Source organism: Rhea americana, unplaced genomic scaffold (assembly GCF_003343005.1).
Source record: "Rhea americana isolate MKP2758 unplaced genomic scaffold, rheAme1 scaffold_6, whole genome shotgun sequence".
Lineage (NCBI taxonomy): Eukaryota > Metazoa > Chordata > Aves > Rheiformes > Rheidae > Rhea > Rhea americana.
Window position 1 is genome coordinate 2,979,236 of NW_028186756.1, and position 21,981 is coordinate 3,001,216.

Below are 21,981 nucleotides of genomic sequence, written 5' to 3' on the forward strand. Positions count from 1 at the left end.
AACATAAAATGATGCCATTAAATAGTTCCCAATTAAAAAAAAAAAAAAAAAAAAAACTTGTTCAAAATGAAAGCCAGAATTTGTCAAGGGAGAAAAGACCAAAAAAGTCATAGCTGCCTCTTCAATCCAAAAATCTAAATAATTAGCACATTAAGGTTTGTGCTTCCTCATTAAAGTTTTGTGATTCCTCAACCTGAAATACACAGAATAACCTTTAGTTTTGTTACTTACCATTCCCAGATTAAAACAGTAGCATCTTCAAATCTCAAACCACACCTAAATCATGAAATCATAATTTTGCTTCGCCTAAACAGCAATGGTTTAAAACACAGCTATTTCAAGGATAGCAAAAGGATGTAAACAAATATGACAATATCAATGCACGCTATAAAGTAATAAACACCAGAGCTGAAACACCATTTGATGTTCTCACATACATCCCAAAGTCTCTAATGTGCAATATGACTTATCACTTGATAACAATTCTAGTCTGTGCAATATAAAGGCAAAAATCTGAAATTTTTGATGCCATTTTTCAGTCTAAGGCATATATACAAGATTAAGTGATTGGAGGTGGGCAAGACAAAGGAAAAAAAAGCACCTACCTTAAATGCATCTCTTTAAAAAAAAAAAAAAAAAAAAAAAAAAAAAAAAAAAAAAAAAAAAAAAAAAAAAAAGTTTCTGTTCATCCTACATGAGAAAATGAAGAAAAACAGATATTTGTTAAAAAATAAAAAAAAATCCCTCCATGAAGGCTAACAATTAGGAAGAACTTATGTTGCAATTGGGAGTACAGCAATAAACACCAAGCATGAAAGGTGAACAGGAACTAGACACACTAGAGAGCAAATCTTAATGAGTGGGGTAGAAATTGCAAACATTGGGGAAACATTATGTAGTGACCATGTTAAAATATTCAGCACTAGTGGTAAATATATTCTGTAAGCAGTGGGAATGGAGGTGCAATGTTGAAAATGCAATAAATCCCCAAGGAAACTATGTGCCTTCAAGATGTTCTCTAAAAACTACTTATGGTTGATTAAAGCAGCATCAGTAACACATATCCAGTTATGTACACATAGGTAACAATCACCCCACATTGCTAGCAAGAGAAGAAGGGGGAAAAAAAAAAAAAAAAGCAAGAGAAAGACTACATGACATGCATTGACTTTGGGGGGGGAGAGGGGGCAGAGAAAGAAAAAGGAGAAATCCTGCAATATTCCAGTCCCCTCAAGCACTTGGGAAAAAAAAGAAGAAAAAAGAAAAAAAGAAAAGGTATGCATGCACATTTCGTAATGAGTGAAAAGAACTAAAGAACTTAATATTAAAAAAAAAATCTATTAATTCAAGATTAGCAAAACTTCCTTTTTTCCCCATGGGAAGTACTGGTATTGGAGTATTTTTAAACAGAGATAAAAACCACTGATGAAGAACAGCACTTTAAAGAAAAATTGAATATGTTATAATTTGATTAACATCATAATTTCCAGTCATTTAAAACATAGTTCACAAATTTTTATACATAAGGAAATTTTTACCATGTATGAGATACAAGTCATTATTTTCCAGTAAAAAAACTTTAAACCAGAAAGAACAGAGGCCACACACAACCCAATCCCCAAAGAAAACTGCAGAGCTGCAAAAAGTAGTATTCCTTTCCCTTGTCCTCTCCAGCCATTTTACAGTAGACAATACTTCTGCTCTATCAGCTCTCATGTTGCCTGCACTTTTGTATGGGGGCGGGGAGGAGGGAGAAGACAGTGTTTTGCAACAGGTGATATTTAGTTCTCAAAGCCTTCAAGTATTAGCATACAGATCGCAATCACAATTTGCATTTCTAACAATCCATCTCTTTGCTTTGGTAGCATATGCTCTCTACATCCTTTATGACCCCTTACAGTTGTAAGGCAGGTGGGAGCTATACATTTCTACAAAGTTTTCTAAATCCCACTTTAGCTTTTGAAAGTTGTTTATAACTTCTGGGAGGCTTTCACTATCTTACAGCCCTTGGGAATAATGGCAGTCAAAGGACAGATTCAGGCAATAACCCACCAACTGATTTATCAATGGTTATTAAGAAAAGCTCTTACATCATTCTAACACTACAAACAAAAAGATATGCAGTGAAAGCCACTTGCAGAATGTAAACATAGGCAAAAATGTTGTCTGACATTAATATCTGCCGATATATGACCATTATTCACAAAAAAGGGAGAAAGTGCATTTTAATTATATCAAACTTATTCCTGAAAACAGGCTATTAACCTAACAGTTACCTTTTATACAAGTCAAGCTTTGTATTGTTCCCTGAAAAAGCTACAGTTCTCTTAACCAATGGCAATAAAACAGGAAAAACAGATTTTTAGATCTAAGCCACTATTGGTAATACTATGCAATCCCAAAATTTTTTAATTCTGGAGGCTGCTTACTTGAATCTCACATGCTTTGGTCATGTGAAATAAAATTGAAGTCCCAAATGCAAACAAGTTTGTGCATAGTAAATTATTCTTTCACAACTAGATACTAGGGTAGTTTTCAGAAAAATGCCAGGACAAATACTACTGCAAAGAAATTAAAGTATTTCTTAGAGGGGTATAAGTTTTAGAAGAGATCTTTAAGCTGGGTATACTGTACACAGAACTGCAAACAGTTGGATATGGTTGACAAAAGCATAAGGAACTAGGTGACCATCCATTATAGTCAAGCTACCCAGGTGCTTTTGGATACTCTGAAGAACAACTGCAATACCAAAGCACAACCCAGTTTTTAGCATATCCCTCATTAAAACTATCTAAACCAAATGGCAAGATAAGTGATACTCACATGATCTTTTAAAATTCTTGTTTTAAATTTTTTGAATTCTTCTGTGCGGGAAACAGCACTAATCGGTCTTATCCCGAGGAAATTACACTTTCCTCAAGAACTAAACAACATGCCCTCTCACTAGTTTATCTGTGGTCTTCAACAGACATTTTTCTAAGGTTGAATTTTCACAGCCCAGTTCATGTAGCACACTATCTCATGTTCAATTTAATTATACACACTGTACATTAAAAAAGTAGAATTATGTTAACACAGTATTTCTTAGGAACTTTTGTTATTCAATGGCACAAAACTTTTCCATTTGAATCATTTGAATTCAAGTTGATGAGTCTACTATAGAATCTTTGTGGGATTGTGAATTAACACTTGCTTTCCCTCCCCCCTTTTCATCCACATGTACCAAAAAAAAAAAAAAAAAAAAAAAAAACAGCTCAACGACTGCTGCTTTATGAACTTGAATTATGACTAATTTGATTTTGGGACATTTTTGTGGGGAGGAAACCCCTAGAAGCATAATACTGTATCTCAAAAGTCAAATCTTTACAATACTACAAAGGAAACTGCACCTCTAACTAAGTAATAGTGAGTGACAAACACAAGGAAAATAATTCCTTTCTCTCTCTAGCCTTTTGCCATATGTGGCACTAGGTGATCAAATTTGTTTCCATAGATACAAATAGTTTCTGTAATATCTTATGTTTTTACTTTAATTAGGCTCCCAAAAAGGAAGCATTACCCTTTTAGTAATAATTCACAGTTGTTAGAAATTTTAGTAATAATATAATTTGTGGATGTTATTTTGCACACCATAGAACAATACCAGCAGATAACACATTAACAGGCATACTCATCTATACCATCATCATACAAATTCCACGAGGAACAATCTTCAGGGAAAGCATAAGTTGTTCAAAAGAGACTAGCTTAACAGAATTTTAGGAAGATGTAACAGTCTAATTCTAAAATTAAAATCACCAGAGGCAGAGTCTAAGCACAGCAAGATGTAACCTACACAACAGTCAAAAACTGTAGCATGATACTCAAATCACCATCTTTCAGGTTTCTGCATAAATATCCATTCCGCAACTACAGGGCCGAGAAGTACACAGAGTCCTTTGACAGTGGTAACATAATTGTTAATACTTGGACCACATCGTGCTGGATCACCCACTCACGATAATTTCATACAGGCTGGACCAAAACATACAACTACATTTCTGCTAAATTAGTGGGAATACATAATGTAAATCTGTGCAGGACACAGAAGATGTGATTCAACATCAAGTCTGTCAGTGAAATTAACCCCTTTTTTTTTTTTTTTTTTTAGAAAAAGCAGACTGAGTTAACATCTTTCTGACATGTAGCAGTGGTATTTTTGATTTATTCACAGATTTAGTGTGCTGCCAGGCCTTCTTCACAAAGAATGATCAACAGAATGTGACTGCTTTAACTAACTAACATTAACTAACTGAAGAAATACTAAGACCAGTATTATGTACAAGCCAAGTCCTTCCTTTATGAACACTTGTTCAATGTAATCCCTACACGTAGTCTATAAGTATGTACGTTGGAGAGGAGGAAAAAAAGAAATATAGACAAAAAAATCCACCACACACAAGGGGGAGAGGACAGAAAAAAGGGAAATGCATGACAGGGTATAGAGCACATGCATAACTCCAGGTGACAATACTACTCTGCAGTTTGGAAGTTAAAATAGAGTAGCACTTTAAGCGGAAAATCCACCCTAAACTGTTTTGCTTTTGGAGATTTTCCTGCTAAGATAAACTGGTTTTACTGGACAGAAAACTTATACAGATTAAACACAAGCCAAAATACTATAGCATAACCCCAACAGCAAAACAATATATTATTTCCAAACACATTATCAAACATCTTACATTAAGCTTCCCTTAACAGCACTCCTTATTTTAAGCTTCCCTTAACAGCACTCCTTATTTTCATTTCCTTCAGCACTGAAATGTCACTACATTGTGTCATTAAAGTATTCTAATCAAATACTTTCCTACCAAAACTTAAAATGCTTGATTATTCTTATTTTCAGCTCAGTAACTGAAAGAGGTTCCTCTCAACTTAAACCACTCTATTTTTGGTCTCATTTCATGTACACCATACCAAGAGATACCCCTTAGCATTGTTTTCCTCTAGATTCAGAGATCTAGCACAACAGTAAAATACTTTTTAATTAACTTTTTTTTTGCATGTCAGTAACATTCTTGTTTATTTGTTATCATAAAAAGATGTTAACCGCTGTAACCAATTTGCTATAAAATACCATGCATGCGCATGACAGTTACAAGTAAACAGTTAAGTTTTTCTCTTTATGTGATTCCGGTAGCAGCCGACGTGTATTTCTGGAACATTATAAAACACTCCAGAGAAAAGCATAATCTCCCTTGTATCATTCAGCAGTACTGAGTATATTTGCAATATACTTTACACTTAATTTTTAAAAAGTGAAAATTTAATATGATGCCCAAAATAGCAGTATTTTTGCAGTATAACATGCAGGTTATACTGTTTGACATGCCTGTTCAATTAATTCCTTTGTATACATGTTCTTTGGATAATCTGCACAATTTACCTCCATTTTAGTTGGAGTATAATGTATTTTTAGATTAGTGGCTTCGAAGAACCACTTATATGGAAATAGCAGTATGGTAAAATTTCTACCAATCTGAGAACACAGATGACCTAAAATACTCTAGCAATCTAGGCTAATGTTCTACAATACAGTGATGTACATGGGTCCCATTGAACAACCTGTAACAAGTACCTTGCAATCCAAAAAGCTGTCTTAAGRATTTGTAAATGCCATCTACCGTTCAGGTTTTATTGTGCAGAAACTACCATATCCAAAGTATGTATTTAAAATCATCAAGCTCTCCAATAGTTGAAGATTTTACACTCCTATCACGGAGAATTTAGTTATAACACAAAACGCATTATACATTCATTATACAAAATCCCATTTCAAATTTAAACATCTCCACTATTTCCTCTTACAACTTTATGTATGTCACAATCTTTGTCTCTTCTATGCCTTCTCAAATTGTCATTCGACTTCAGAAAACAAGTTATCCAATGGAAACAAGTCAGCAAAGTATCAGCTATTTCAAAAAGCATTTCTAATACTCCTTTCAATTATCAACCAAAAGAGTATTTTATGCCAATTTGAACAGACTGCATTAAATATACCTATTCTGTTTGCTGCTAAAGCATGAATGAGACCAAAACAATAACAATGGTCTGATGAGACAATAAACTACAAAGACTGCTACTGGTAAAACAGTCAGTCCCACTGCCCTTTCTCCCCGTGTTTGCTTTTGGCCATGTCTCCTGGCCAAGGGCATTTGTCAGCTCCTTTGCTGAGCCAGCTGAACAACAATCTATTAATTTTACTTTGAATAAATTAGCTTTCCAATTGTTTAGTAATTGAACTGGCTCAAGAAGAGTCCTGTAGCTGGTACATGCAAACAGCCCTTTTCAAAACCAGCGAGACACTGCAACAGATGTGATCCACCATCCAGTTACGTCAAAGGAAGAGGGAGTTGTCCAGGCAATTTTGCTAGACTAAAACTGGTACAAAAGCTGTTGTGGTCTGCTCAAAATCTAATTTACTGTCTCTTTTTACAGCACTGTGATGACATTACTCACTTTAGCACCCAACACCACTATCAAATATTACCTAGCCATCTATGAAACAAAAGTCTGTCCCCAATTTGTTGCTTTCCTAAAATAACAAAGATTTTGAACACATTCTGTTCCTTGGTGCTTGAATAAATGTGTTAACAAGCCAACAGTTGACCACTTTTGCCTAAACCCTATATAAAATGGCAAAGTAAGGAGCACAGATGTGACAGAAATAGAAACACATTACATCCCTGCTGAACAAAGAACCACCAGCTCATTTTACCAAACACAGTTAAAGAGTGGTCATATTTAGGACTACTACAATGTTCCTTCAGGATAACAAACATGATTAGAATCTGCCATTACTCTATATAAAAAAAGAAAACTAGCTTTATTACAGACTGAACTCATCACTGAGTAGTTAATATTGTATGAGTATCTAATGAGAACTAGTTCTATTTCTAATGATTTTCTTCACTGATCTGCATATCTTCCAAAATCATGCCATTACCAAAAAAACAAGCAAAATTCAAGTTTTAGACTGTGCTCATACCAGACCTGTTCCCACTAGCATTGTTAGATAATAACCAAACAGAAACACAAATTTATTATTTGTTTTACCCAAGATCAGACGTTTGCAATTCTAAAAGCAGTACTAGATCAGCATATGGATTACTTACACATTTGTTTTTAAATATTACTTTTTTAAATTGGTATCTAAATGTTAGTCTCTTAGTGAAGGTCTAAACTGACAAGACCATTCGAGTTTCTAAAGCTACTGAACCTTGAAACAAAGGAAAAAACACTCATGAACCTAGCAACAGATTAATGTGCAACAATCAATGTAAATTTAATAGAGTATTTGGCTAAAGAAGTAAAAAGGAGCACAGGATTTAACACACTTCTATAGACCATTTTTCATGCTGCCTCTAAAGTATACAGTTTTTAATGGGTTACAAGTTAAACTCTTAATTGCTTACAGACTAATGTAATTGTTCTCAAAACACTGAAAGCCACTCTATGTATTACCAGAGGCCATATATCGGACTTAATTTTGTTGCATTCTTTTAGAAAGTTTCTCTTTCAACCCCCTGCTAAAGTTTAAGAGTCATATGCCCTGTCCACCACTTCATTTTCCTAACTGCTCTGTACGTATCTCCAAGATGCAACACAACATCACAAGAAAGTATCCAGGCTAGTCTTGATGCCAGAAACAGGAAAGCTCCTTTAATACCTTACCTATGCTAACTGGTCACAGTTTGAGAGATTATTTCTATTAGTCTAAGTAAAGCATCTGTTTCCAGCATACATTTTACTGTGTAGATATGCTCTTGCAGATTTTCCTCTCTAGGTCTTTAAGGAAAAGTTGGAATGACATCTTGAAGTTCAAGTCAGAACTGCTCAAGTCAGGATGCCTAACATGAAAACATGTCGAATTTTAGCTAATCAACAGCATAAACAATAAAAAGCATAATACTAATTTTCAAATTTTAAGTTTCAAAGAACACAGAATCCTAGGAAAAAAAAATGTCCATAGCTACTTTAGTTTTGTTTACAACTTTGCTGTTATCAAAACATTTGCAGCTTCATGAGTTTGGTATACTGGTTACACATAATAATCAGTTAACTAAAAATCACCATTAACATGCCAAAACATAAACAAGGGAAATCTTAACAGCTTTTTAGCACAGGTGTGCTTTAAGACATTAAAATCATTTTCAGCTTAATACTGTGTTTTAAGTTGAAATAATGACAGTTATTAAGAAGCAAGCTCGGAATTAACATTCTTCTTGCAATGTTACTTGTTATGAATATGCTACGGCTGGAAAGAAACAAACCTTAATACAGTAGAAACAAGAACTGCTGAAGAAAAGATCAAAATATCACACACAAAATGAAATGTCACTCTTTTCAGCAGTCAGCATCCTACAGCTCAGGGACCGCCTGAAGAGTAGTACTATATTCTATTCATAACTTCTTTTTCCACCATAACAAACCAGAAGAGCAGAATGACAAAAACAGTATACCAATAGGATAATAAAGATTACTCTTAACTACACTAGTTACAGATTTCATTCTTTTGGCATCAAAAAAAGTACAGGTCRTAACTGGCTGTTGTTCATTTATATTGACAGAAATTGGACTCGCATCTTAAATAAAGATTAGTTAATATTCGTAGAAGACTTTGAACATACAAAATGCTATGTAAGTAGCAAGTATTAAGTCTTCCCACACACTCATTTTGGCATTCCTCCAAGCTGGGTAATCCCACAGAAACATTTTAACAGCAGTAAAAAGAAACTGACATAGATCAGGCAATTGCAGTTGAATTCACAACAGTAGTGTTTCTAAGGAGCACCTACAAAATTGGGAGAACCAGTTCCCATCAGCTATGCTCTTCACCCACTGCCTTCTGCAAATACAAGATCTAAAAGTGCCTCCTGTTCCAATAAGGGCAATATAAATGGACACTGAACAACCTGAATCTCTTTAATCCTCTGTACAATCTAAAGTGATCTAAGRAACTTGTTTGACATCACACATTCCACAAAACTCCAAATCTCCTTTTATATGTGTGGCTTTCCTGTAGTCTAGTCAGCAATACTAGGCAACAARTTCACAAAGCAAAACACAGCATACAGCGTAGCTGTCAGTTTGATTATTTCACACAGAAACTTCCTTCTACAAAGGCAATGTATTCAGGCATTATTTTGGTCATTTCTCAGTATTGACTATTTCTCAGCATCTCTGAAGGACAACATTAATATTTTACGAGAAAAGGAAAAAGAAAAAAAAAAGGCTGTGTCTGATATATTATGAAATGCTCCTGGAGACCRTGACCTGCAACCACAGTACATCTCCCCAAAAAGTTCATTAGTTACAAGGGATGGGACCCAAAATTATCATACAGGATGGTCCAGTCTGTAAAAAGGCCAAAGACAACCCCCAAGCATAAAAGCAGCGCTACCCTTAAACCACAAAACTTGAGTGTAAAGGCTCATAAGATCTAACCACATCAGGCTGATAAGCATCCAGCCGAGAAAGGAGGTCTAGCAGGATTTTGACCAACAGCATCTGATGTACGAATAGCCATGCTGAGACTTGAAGAAAATCTTGACAGAGTGGGGGAGGGGACTCTCTCTCCAATCTCCAATGATCCAAGCAACACCTGTGAAACTTCTGACAAGCACATGGCCTGAAACTAAAGAAAAACCAACGTAATCTTCCTGCCTGCATAAATAAATACAAATCAACAGCAGAGTCCTGAATTTCCTTGCAGAGATTAACTGGATCGTTTTAGGAAAAGATACAGATCACAACAAATACAGAATTGCTTTTGGAACTKGCATATAGCCCGAACAGTTTTTAAAGCTGAGATTAGGTACAAGAGTAACAAACGACAGGAGCTGCATTCCCACTGCTGTTCAACTAGACAATTGATACAAAACTTCCAACTATTGAAAGGGGTTGCCCCACTCAATCCTATATTCCTGCTGGTCAAAAACTCCTGCACCCTCCCCTGTAAATAGCAGCACCATTCAACTCCACAAGGATTTAAACAAACAGAAAACTACTTCCTTTTCCTTCAGGTTAGCTCTTCATGCCAGTTCACCAATAAGGTTCAGGCAAGCATAAGCACAGACACAAGGCAAATAAAAAAGGCACGTGGTCAGGACACAGAAGCATGTGGACAGGACACAGACATAGGACCACCCATTCAGTGACAGCTAGCCATTAAACTGACTTAGTTACATCATGAAGGCATAACTTCAGTGGCTTGAAGAGAAGAACTACAAAGAAGAGTATGAAAAGAGGGAGGGAACAACTGCATGTGGAGGTATGATCTAAAATGACTTCCAGTTATGTAACCACCCAATTCTGCTCTTTCATGTCAGTTCAAATCATTATTCTCTCCATCAACTATGCTCCTTATAGTTAAAAAAAAAAAAAAATCCATTTTCACTGGATTACCAGCCTGATTTCTATCCTCCTTTTTTCTTCTGGATCATCTCAAAAGGCTTTAGTAATTGATTAAAAAAAAAAAAAAAAACACACTTCCTCAAACATTTTAGTCAAATATTAATACCTTCTGCATCTGGTAAGACAATGATTCCAAGACTGAGTTACATAAAAGCAGTAATTCATATTTGATACAGTTATGGTATATGTCAGGATTCAATAGAGAAGTCAAAGTGATGCAACTAGACACAGAATATACTTATCAAAATGGTTGTAATGAGCATCAATATATTCTTACGCTTCTCTTTCCTATCTTCCTTGCTATTATTTCCTTCATCTTGGTAACTCATTATCATCTTCTAGGATGCTTAATTCCATACATGCTGTCAAATACTGCTTAATGTTAAAAAACAAAAAACAAAACAAAACAAGAAAAACTTAATGAAGTTTCTTTAATTCCCTACTAAAAATGTGGACTCAATCCTTCATTTGAATGAACTCTTAGAATTTTCCAGGCTCCTCTCCTTTGGAGACAGAATTATGCAAGAACACATAAATCCTCTCCCTAAACAAAACTTACCTAACTAGTTTTGTATTCAAGGTACGTTTAACATATTTTATACCCCCTTGACACACAGAGGAGAGAAACCATGAATTCAGATTTACAGAGATCAAGTATTACTGCATTTGGAGATAAATATGAAGAATCTTAATGCCTGGCCCACATCACATAAAGATGACTTCTGGTATATTCTTCTATCCATAGTGCAACTGAGCCAGAGATCTTTTTTAAGATGCTTGTCACCTTTTTATCAGACTGATGTGTACAATCTGCCACAGGAAATGCTGCTCTAAGGCACAAATACTCACTTCCAAGTACAAAACTTTATTAACTTCCATAATACTACCACATCACTGAATAGAAACTTAGCAGTATAGCTAAGACAAGGCAATGAAGCAAAAAATAAATAAATAAAATGCCCAGAAGCTGATTTTGCTGATTATTTTTCAGCCATCAAGCTGCAAGTCTTCTAGCTTAAAAAACGCTGCTCTATGCATCAGTAGTGCAGTAATATGGTATACACATTGTTACATCAGCGTTGCATTTTAACTGACTTTTTTTTAATTAAGCAAGTATAGGTGTAAAGGCATTCCTTTTGAAAATAAGAGCTTATCAAAATAAGTCAACTGGAAGCCCACTTAATAAAACAAGAGCAAATCAAACACAGTATCAGAGATAAAGTGTAAACTGGTAGCAAAGCAAAACAAAACAAAAAAAAGCAAAAGAAAGAAACAAAAAGATCTCACACTCAACAACAAACACCCTTCCTGCATTATCAAAGCACTTGCTTTAAAAATTTTGCTCTAATAAACCATTTTCATGTTTGGTAGATCAACATACAAAAGCCAGTTTCGCTTTTTTTTGGCCAATACTTTTTCGTACAAGTAACRACAGACCTATACTACAGATGGAATCCAGACACTTGTGCATCTTTCCCTTCTGGTTACCATAGTTTCAAATGAGCTGTATATTTCTTGAAATTATACTTATGAGAAGGAATAAAAAAGTCCACTGTTTAAATATGAAAACTGTATGTAAAAAGAGCATTTAAGAACCTTTTTGATGGGTTTATCAATGATGCCTAAGTGAACAGGAGACTTGCTTAGAATTAAGAAAATTTTATTTGAAAGGCCCTGTCATGGACATACCAGTGAAGTACGAAGGGGTAAAGATAATAATTAGGATCAGAGGGAAGAAGAAAGTACATACATACCGGGAAAAAAAAATCTTCCCAGTTGTTTCTGTGGTCTTTCTTCTTTCTCCCAACAATTCCCAATAAAAAAAMCACAATCAGCTCTACCCAGGTCACCAGCTTCCCAAATCTCCATGATCAAGGAGTACTTTCCAAATATACCTTTTCTTTTCAAGAGAAGAAAAATATTTTTAATAATTTAAGACAACTTAAGAACTGAAATAAAAAATACCTTCCAACAAAAATATTGAAGCTGGTTGCCAAAGAGATCAGGGAAACTATCTTTTGATAGTCTACTGTTTGTCTACTATTACTTTTTACTAACAGGGAAACTGCCTTTTGAGATATTAAAAGCTTGACTGGATAAATTCCTGAGCACCTGATCTAACTGGACAGGCTTTCAGCAGGAGATTGGACAAGACCTCCARAGGATTCTTCCATCCTACATGATTCTGTGACCTAGAAAACATGATCTTTTCATTGTAGTATTACTTCTATGAAGCAATTGCCAGTTTAAAACAGAAGTGTAAAGACCAAAAAGTTTATTTCATGTTAGAAGAATTAAAAGAAAGTAGTTTGGATCCAGTTTTCAAAGATGTACATAAAGCAACGATCAAAACAGAACAGTGTATGACAGTTTGCCAAACTGGAATTTCTCTGCAAGAATATAGTCTTCACAGAAGATAGTTCAAAATAACAACATTTGAAAACTACTTATGTTACAAATCTTAAATTATGAAAACTGTATTCTTTCAACTTGATTTAAATTGTATTTATTCTGAATTTTGTTTCAGAGGAAAGAATGGAAGCAGTCAGTCTCCATCAATTTCACTTCCCATTTGTCTTCCACAAGCACAGCACTACCATTTGGATTGCAGTCACTGGTCATTCTTTTTTTTTWAATAAATAAATAAATAAATAAAACACTTATATGAAAGTGTTTTTTATCAAGTTTCCCCGGGGTTTCTCCCATGGTGAAACATTACAATTAATTCAATTCTCTGCTTCTAATGAGATGAGAAATAAAAATGTGAAATACTGCCTGTAGTCAGGATGTGCCTCCTTATTACTCAAATTAAATTATTTGACCACTTTACCCATAACTATCCAATGTGCCTTATTCCAGAGCTCATGTCACATAGCATCATCTTAAAAATTGAGAACTAGACACCTAACCCCATGCTACATGAATTACAAACCTGTATTCCTGACATTTACTACCTACATTTTGTTTTTTACTAACCTTCAGTTACCCATCTATTAAATTGCCCATCGTCAGATAATAAAAAACAACATATAAAAAATACAGATTTTAATACCACCTCCCAAATCACCTACCCACTCTGTAAAAACTTTCCTCATACTGAACATTCCCTGATGTAAGATTACACTCTCACAAAAATATCTTCAATTATATTACTCGCATATTATCTGCTTACTAAAACTTGGTATTTCCTAATTTCCAAAATGTCCTTTCTTAAAGAATTAAGCAGAAGCTTTACCTAAATGTATAACAGATAATTGCATTAAAGAGAAAGAAAAGTCTTATCCCAAGCAACTTATTTTTATTTGAAAACAAAGTAAAACTCAATCTTTATCCCCAGATAAGATAGTGTAAAGAAGGCACTCCATAAAACATAGGCTGAAATCCTATTTTATATTAAAAACACACAAAAAAACCCACGCAATCTAATCATAGCCAAGAACTGCAACATTACCTTCAAATCAAAAATATCAAAGCCCTTCCAGGGAGATCACAATTTTTAAGCAATGAAAAAAAACAGTGCATTAAGTCACCTTTTCAACGTGACAGCACCATGTCTTCCAAAGATGTGTTGAATTGACAGTGTGTACACACTAAACAGTGCCTGTAACATAACGGGGATGGGGTAGTACCAGGAGAGGAAGAAACTCAGGAGAAAGCTGCAGGTAAGGTTAGTTGTCCTGCGGATCACATAGAACTCAATCACTGGCCAAAAACTGAGCAGCATTTCACCAAATCTTGGCAGCAGCTTCATGCCAACATTGGAACGTAATCTCCACTAAACAGAACATATATTCCTAAGGTTTGTTGTTTCTTTTTAAGTGGTCAGTTCTGAAAATCTTCTGAGAGTTCCAAGATTTCAGTATATTTTATTTCTTTTCATGATTTGCTAATAGAAAATCCTGAAATTTGCAATCAAGTTGTAATTCCTTAATCTAGACAACAGTAGACATACATAATACAGACCAAAATATATCAGCATATATATATATATACACACACATATACACAAGAAAACTTTTCCAAAATATAATCAAGAAACTATAGGCAAGCTTGTAAATTCCCTTGTAAACTCCCTTTCTCTAAATCACTGACTACCCTTAATTGTAACAAAAATACAGAAGAATAAAATGCATAGTAAGTTGCATAAAGTCAAGATTAATAAACCATCAAATTCCAATCCATAAGTAAATACAATGTCACATTTACAATGGTGACATGTATTGATGTCACCAGACATCACATGTTCTCCTTTCTACGTATGTGTTCTAAGGCAGGTACTGCGGTTATCATCTCAACCATGTATCACAATCTGCTCTTCAATATATGCCAATCTTCTCATATTTACTGACTCTTCTGATCACATTGTTTTACAAAAATTACCCCTCCAGAGGATCAGGGCAAATGTTACAGCTAGCTACACAGTCAAAAAAAAAAAATAGTAGAGACAACAATAAAGTATGTATCTGGATAAACCAGTTACATGACAGCTTACTTCTCATTTCCTTCAGCAGGAGCCACATAAGACAAAAGGTAACAGCATACAATTACAGTTCTAGATGTGCTTTATTTTCTGACTCAGAGGGCGATAAAAGAGCTTAAAAAACAAACTTGGTTCCCTCCTGTGTCTCTGTAGCCAGTAAAAGCTAGAAAAGAGTCAACTGTTGCACAAAAGCCAAGGGGCTGTTGGAATAATCTCTAGGATCTTTTTCTCCCCCCCCCCCATACTCTCTACTCTTCAGTTAGGTGCCAGATCCCTACTTAGGCCAGACCAACTAAGGAAAAAGAAGTTAGTGAGACAACAGAAACTCTTCTCCACTCTCCCTTCTTCTCTACCCAGTATCTCAGATCTATACATTTTCTTAATGGTGCAATACTTGACAATAGAAAGATACCAAAGAGCAGAGTATAGCGCTGTGAAACACTGCAATGGCATAACCCGCCAAATTTAGGACTCTTCAGTCTAGTCTTAGTGATCCTGACCATCAAACTTTTCTCCTTCTTTCCCAGAAGTTTTATAGTCAGAAAAAAAAGAAAAAAATAAAAGAAAAATACTGAAAGGATAAAGAGCTATCAACATAAAAACTTCTCTGTGAACAGTAAAATGTTTTCCACAAGATAGAATCCAATCAGGCAATGGCCTCAAACTTCCCAAATCATACAAGTCAACATTGGTTCTAAATTTGACCATGGTGATATAAATGAGGCGAGCCTTCTTCAGAAGCTTCCGTTACTTTATAATTATTCTCCAAGGGGGGGGGGGGGGGGGGGGGAGGGGAGGATCCAACTTCACTGGATTCTCATGAACTGCAAAATGAGATAATAATTTAATTTAAAGAAAACAACAAAAACATATTTTGCATCCTCAGCTCTCAAATCACAGATTTTTATTTTATCACTAGTAGGCAAATACGTGATTTTGTTGAAATTCACATTGGATTTAAAGGCCCACCCTTAAACCACAAAGAAACTAGACATGTTAAAAACTTAGATTTTTCTTCTAATCTAAAAATCCAACCCAAGTCACTGAACCAATCTTCAAATATGAAAATTGCTCACAGAAAAGCAGGAGAGTTTAACCATTTTATTCCAGAAATAACCCTTTTAGCAGAAAAAAATGCTAGCACAAGAGCTTCGGTTATGCTAACAGAATATTGCAATGGTTACCGTAAGATTCCCACCACCAAAAGTTACTTTACTAAAGCAAAAAGTCAAGACTCCCTACCTTCACAGACTACCCTCCCAACATGGCTTTTCCATGGAAACTCTTTCAAAGCCTCAGCAGCGCCCTCTGGAGTGCAGGGGTGGCTGATGCAACAGCAGCTACCTAAGGCCATATTAAACGGCTACCATTAGCTCTGAGGCTCTAGAACTTGCTCCAGAAGGAGCTCAATCTTCAACAGATTAAAGGAAGCAACAGGGCACAAACTTCCTGATAGGTATAAATCTTAAGTCTTAACCAGGACTTCTGATTTGCCTGTAGTCTTATTTAGTTCCACCTATGTCCATAGCCAGCAGGACAGATATGGGAGTAGGTCAGGGGGAAGGAAGGGGACAGGTCAGACCAGACCACAAAATTGCTAGGGCCAGTGACAGAGCAGCCATGGAACCGAGCAGTGGTTCCTTCATATATTTACTCTTTTACTTCAGAAGCAGAGATGGCTCTAAATGTGAGATGGCCTTTGAATATAAATCTATGCAATAAGCCTACATAGTGTCACCATTTAAATTTTTGTGGCACATATGGAAAAGAGCTCTGTCCATTTTTCTACAGATTTTCTGTGTATAAGCTTCCTATTTTCCAAACTAAGAATTCCACTGTTCCCTTATTCACCCTGTTTTTCCCAAGGACTGGATTATCACTTCATTCTCTCCACTTCATCAGTGATTCTCATATAAGGAAGTTGAGGACCATACAGAAGTCTCTCAAAATATAACCGTTTCAAATGCTATTGAGAATATTAAGCTGCTATCACTTCTTTCCATTACAGACAATTAACGAAGCAGAAGMAGCTCCTAGAAACTCCAGCATCTAGCTGACAGAGACAACATCTCTATTTACCTTTTCTGCTACATTCTTGATTACTCACTCAAAAATTCTTCACAGTAACATTCTGGAAATTTACATCCACAATATTCTCTGAGGTTTTTGCGTTAATTGGAGAGGTATTAAGAATGGTCACATTGTAGGCAAAGATTGTACCAGAGTTCAAAACCCCATCTTACTTGACTAAACATGGCACTCCAATGATACAACCAAGACACTTAAGTAACCACCAGAATACTCAGTTACTTTTGGGGATTCATTTGACAAAAATAAGCCAAGTGGTTCAGGGTTACTTTAAATCCTAAAACCTGTTTATGTTGCCACTCAGTTCCATAAAACCTCATCTCTTGTAACATTTCCTTGCAGTAAGACAACTGACACAGTAGCAGCACAAATGAAGATGACGCAAGTCAAGACTTCCAGATCATACTAAGTTTGAACCTTAAATGACAAAAAGCAGTCTAATAAAARTAAGTTCCTAACATTCTGATATGTTAAATACTACTTCATGATTTGACTAAGTTGAATGCAGCTGCTTCCACCAAGGAGAGCACTCACTTTCAAGCGGCTTATAGCCTGCAGCTATTTCCTATAAGAGACTGTACTAGCATATAATATTCAAGAGAAGCTGTCTCTATTTCTTTTTTAAAGTGATTCAGTTTGTTTATAAGTCTTACTGAAAAAAGCAAAACTAAAGAGACCGCCTGTCAGATTTTATTTATTCCCCTTCCAAGCAAAAATTAATTCCCTCCAGACATTTCTGTCTTTAAGAACRTCAACATGTAAAGCAACAATGTGATATATTCATGGAATTTGAGTTAAGACTAAAAGGCAGTTAACTGAATCCTGCTATTTTGAAAATAGAATGCTGTTTAATCAAGTAGCACGCCACTTTTTTTAACTGAAAATATTGTAATAACCCATGAAGCTACTGCAACTTTTTGTTGTTACACAATTCTCAAATACTTTTGGTATATTGAAGCATCATAGCATTATTAATTTGAACTTATTCAAACCAAATGATAATTTAATTTCTAATGCTTTTGGTTGTAAAATACCAAAAAAACTTAATGCCTAAAATGAATGATCTGTGTAGGAACAGCTGTTGATGTGGTTAGGACCTTGTAGGGACAGGGAAGATTAACTTTACTCAGCATTATCTTCCTGAAACTATAAATGGATGAAAAAGATTCATGTACATAACTCCCATATTTCATACTTGGGCCAGAGTTATCTGAGCACTAGGAAATTTCTCCAGAAAATTAAGGAATACCTCTCCCACTCAACCCCATCCACATGGCTGTTTTCATGTCTGTTTGTATTTAAGCTAATATAACACCCAGTGTTAAATTCACCACAGCAACAAAAATCAGACTTCTCCCACAAGTTGCTTAAAATCCACCTGCACATGATATAACAAAGTATCATTGGTTTTGCTACAAAACAACCTCTGAAGCCCCACTGGTCACAGAGCAGGATGTGTRGAGAGAGCAAATAAGAATTATTTCTCTCCTCTGTATCATTTGATACTTTCATAGTCTTCATTTAACTTATCAGAAAGTTACAGGGATGCTATCCCATCAACTCAAGTGCTGAAAGCAGGAAAAATGATTAAGGCTTATGYCTACAACATGGTGGATGTTTTCCACTTTTTTTTTCATTTTTATATTAAACTATTAAGTTCAGTACCAGAAAAACACTAGAGTAGTCAAAATAAGAATATTGCATTTAGGGAGAAGAGTATATGGAAAAGAGGGAAAGTCATTTCAAGTGGCTAAGCATTGTAAACGAGAAAGAAGTCATCAAYTGGCAAGAATTAATAGTGAGATCTGCTATACCTGGAGAACATTCTACCACAGGAAATGGTAGGAACCGTAGTCTGATTATTTATTTACAAGACTGAACAAAACTCTCAGATAGCATGAAAACAATCCTACAATGGTTTCAAGGGAACAGATCCAAAAGGCGTTTTCCTCACCTTCTAATTTAACAAAACTCAACGAAATTCTGAAGATATGGAAGTAATTTACACCAAGTGACCTTTATGCTGAAGTCGGCTTTCTGAAACAGCTGCGCTTTAAGCACATTTCAAGTAGTACCAGCTGTGAAAGCCGTGTTTTCTGAATGTAAATACAAACTACGCCGAAAGCGCGGCTGGCCGTAAGCCGGCGGACGTGCCGGGCGCAGCCCCTGCCCCCGCCGCCAGCCCGCCGCGCTCCCGCCCCGGGCGCAGGAGGAAGCCACCGCCTCTCGCCCGAGCGCTGGCCAATGGGAGGCGGCGCGAGGGAGGCGGGCGAGCGCGGCGAAAGCACGGAGCGGCCGCGGCTCCCGAGCAGGCCCGGCGGGGCCGCGTGTGACGCACTTCAGTAACCCGACCCCTCCCTGGCCCCCGCCGGCGGGACCGCGGCGCTGACATGGCCCCTCCTCACCCCGCCGACGGAGACGGCGGCCGCCGAAAGGCGCGACTTGGACCGCGCCGCGCCGCCTCCCGGGCCCCTCGTTACAGCCTTACCGGGGAGGGGAGCCGCCGGCCGGACCGCACGCTCCTCCGAGGGGACGGCGAGGAAAAATAAAGGGGTCAAAGGAGCAGATAAAGCGCCCGATGAGACCGGACACAATAGGGTGTGGCTCCAGCGAGCACACGGGAAGAGAGAACTTAAAGTAAAGGGCGGGGGGGGGGGGGCAATCAGTTTAACCGGCCTGCCAAGAATTTAAAAAAAAAAAGAAGAAAAAATCTAGTAGCTACAACTCAAGACTCGGCGGTTGTTCAAAGTTTGTATAACTCCGAACACAGCATCTCGTGGGAAGACAACAAAGTAATCACTAAATCACGACTTTAAATTAATAAATAAAAAGCACCGAGAGTTAAGAACCTTTTATGTTCTCGGGGGGATGGGGGGAGGGAGGTCCCAGGTTTTTACGGGACGGATGGATTATACAACGCTACTGGCTATGAAGGCATAGAGAAACAGACCACGGAGAGAGCGAGRACATCGATGCATACACTCAAACCCGATAAACCCAGACACCAGAAACGAGCAGTGTGTTCGCGAAGGGACAGAAGAACGTATGAAAAACAAGGCCTCCAAGTTCAGCCCAACTATTTGCTACCGCTCTCCTCTAATCCGCCACTCGCTCCTGATCTCCCGTCCCTAACGAGCTCCTAACCACGTCAACAACTGTATTTTTTAGGCGTACAGAAAAAATAAATGCCCAGGAAAGAAAAACACCAGGAAAGCTCTCGCTTCCTACCTGGGCAGGGTTCAGCTCAGTTCAGTGAGTGCCGGGAAGGAGGGGGGCAGAGGAGCACTATCTAAAACAAAAGTGGCGCCAAAACCCCCCAGTAAGAAGCATTCTTCCTCCTCCTCCTCCTCCCCTCCCCCCGCGGAGCCGGCGAGAGCCCAGCAGGGCTCCAGCAACACGCGGCTGCCGGCATCAGGCGTCCCCCACACAAGTTGGCAATTGCCCTTTCTTTACAAAAAWAAATAAATAAATAAATAAAGCCTGACGGAAACTGCCACAACTCTTCCTCTTGGTGAGCAGCGGCCGAGGAGCTCGCCCAAAGTCACTCAGAGGGAAAAAATAGCCCCACAAAGGCTCTCCACGGTGCCGGGGGGGGAGGGGGGGCTCGCCAACTCTTTCGGAAGAGGCAGCGAAGGGAGGCGGGGGGAAAACCGCGCAGGTCAGTCCCCATGCTCTCACTTAAGTCGAGGAAACTCTTTTTCTCTGGCCCTCCACTAAAGTCGCCCAGGAGAGGCTGCCGGAGTTGCCCCAGACGGAGCATTGCCTCGGCAGAGATGGGGCAGAGAGGAGGAGGAGGGAGATCCTGAGCCCTCGACACTTCCCTCTGCGGGGAAGTGGCTGGGAGCGCGGGGCTGGCAGGAAGAGCTCAGCTGCTGGGCGGCGGGAAGGCGGGGGGCAGGGAGCGCCCGCCAGCGAGCGCTGTCAGGTGCGGGAGTCCCCAGCCTCCCTCCGACACCCGACCCCAGGGCAGCGCCAGCCGCCCCACCATTTTCTCGCGCGCGCCGCGCGGCCCGGCTCTCCCCTCCCCCGAGCGCGGCTCGCTCGGTCCGCAACGGCCCCGACCCCGCTTCCCTCCCCCCGCGAGTGGCCCGGCCCGGCCCAGCTCGCCGACACACACACACACACAATGCCCGAGTCCTCCATCTTGCCAGCAGCCCCTGCTCGGCTCGGGAGAAGGGGGGAGGAGGAGGAGGAGGAGAAGGTGGTTCTCCATTTTAGCTCGCTGAGTGCTGGGCCCAGCTCGCCCGCGGCCGACTCCGGGGCGGAGGAATGGGGCTCCGGGCGGGCAGTGGGGGCCGCTTTCGGCGCCCTCTCCCTCTCTCGTTCGCGCTCTCGCTCTCTTCCCCCCCTCCCTGCCGAGGCGCGCTGGGAGAGGGGGGTGGGGAAGCGGGGGGCTGGAGTGTTTTCGCGGCTCGGCCCCGCCGTCCTCCATCTTGACTGCGCTGAGTCTCTGTGGCCAGCCGGCCTAGCGCCCCGCGCCGTCCCCGCGGGCCCGGGAGCCGCAGGCGCGGCCCCAGCCTCTCTCCCGAGCCACACACTCCGATCCCGAGTCCCCCCGCCAAACTTCCAGAAGCTTCGCCGCCATTTTCTAACTTACCTTGCCCAGTGTCGGCGTAGGCAGCGAGGAGGCCCAGGCTCGCTGCTCCGCTCCTATATCCGCGGCCCGGCTGCCGGTTGCGCGCCTGGCCCAGCCCGGCCCGGAGACTTCGCCACGGAGGGGGGGTTTGGGAACGGCGCTGGGAGCGGGCAGGTTATTTAATTTGGCGGCGGCGCTGGGGATTGTTTGGGGTGTTCGCTGCTCGGCGGCTCGCGAGCGAATGGAGGGCGCAGGCGCCACCTGGCGGCCACCGGGCGAGGCCCGCTCTCCTGGGCGTGGGGCGACATCTGCCGGCCGCCCGCGGGCGGCCGCGCCGAGCGGGGTAAACAAGGTGCGGCGCATGCGCGCGCCGCCCGCCGCC

At 39.1% G+C, this 21,981-nt stretch overlaps 1 protein-coding gene across 4 annotated transcripts in view; it reads right to left on the reverse strand.

Moving 5' to 3' along the window:
• Nucleotides 1-21,838, reverse strand: part of STAG2 (STAG2 cohesin complex component) — a 79,844-nt gene extending 58,006 nt beyond the window's left edge. For 3 of the 4 annotated variants that reach the window (XM_085319681.1, XM_085319678.1, XM_085319680.1), the window contains exon 1: nucleotides 21,621-21,838. The gene's annotated coding sequence lies outside the window, so the exon portion shown is untranslated. Of the gene's footprint in view, nucleotides 1-20,251; nucleotides 20,311-21,620 lie in introns of those variants that run through there. The other variant, XM_085319679.1, reaches the window with a different exon arrangement.
• Between the last annotated feature and the right edge of the window lie 143 nt (nucleotides 21,839-21,981).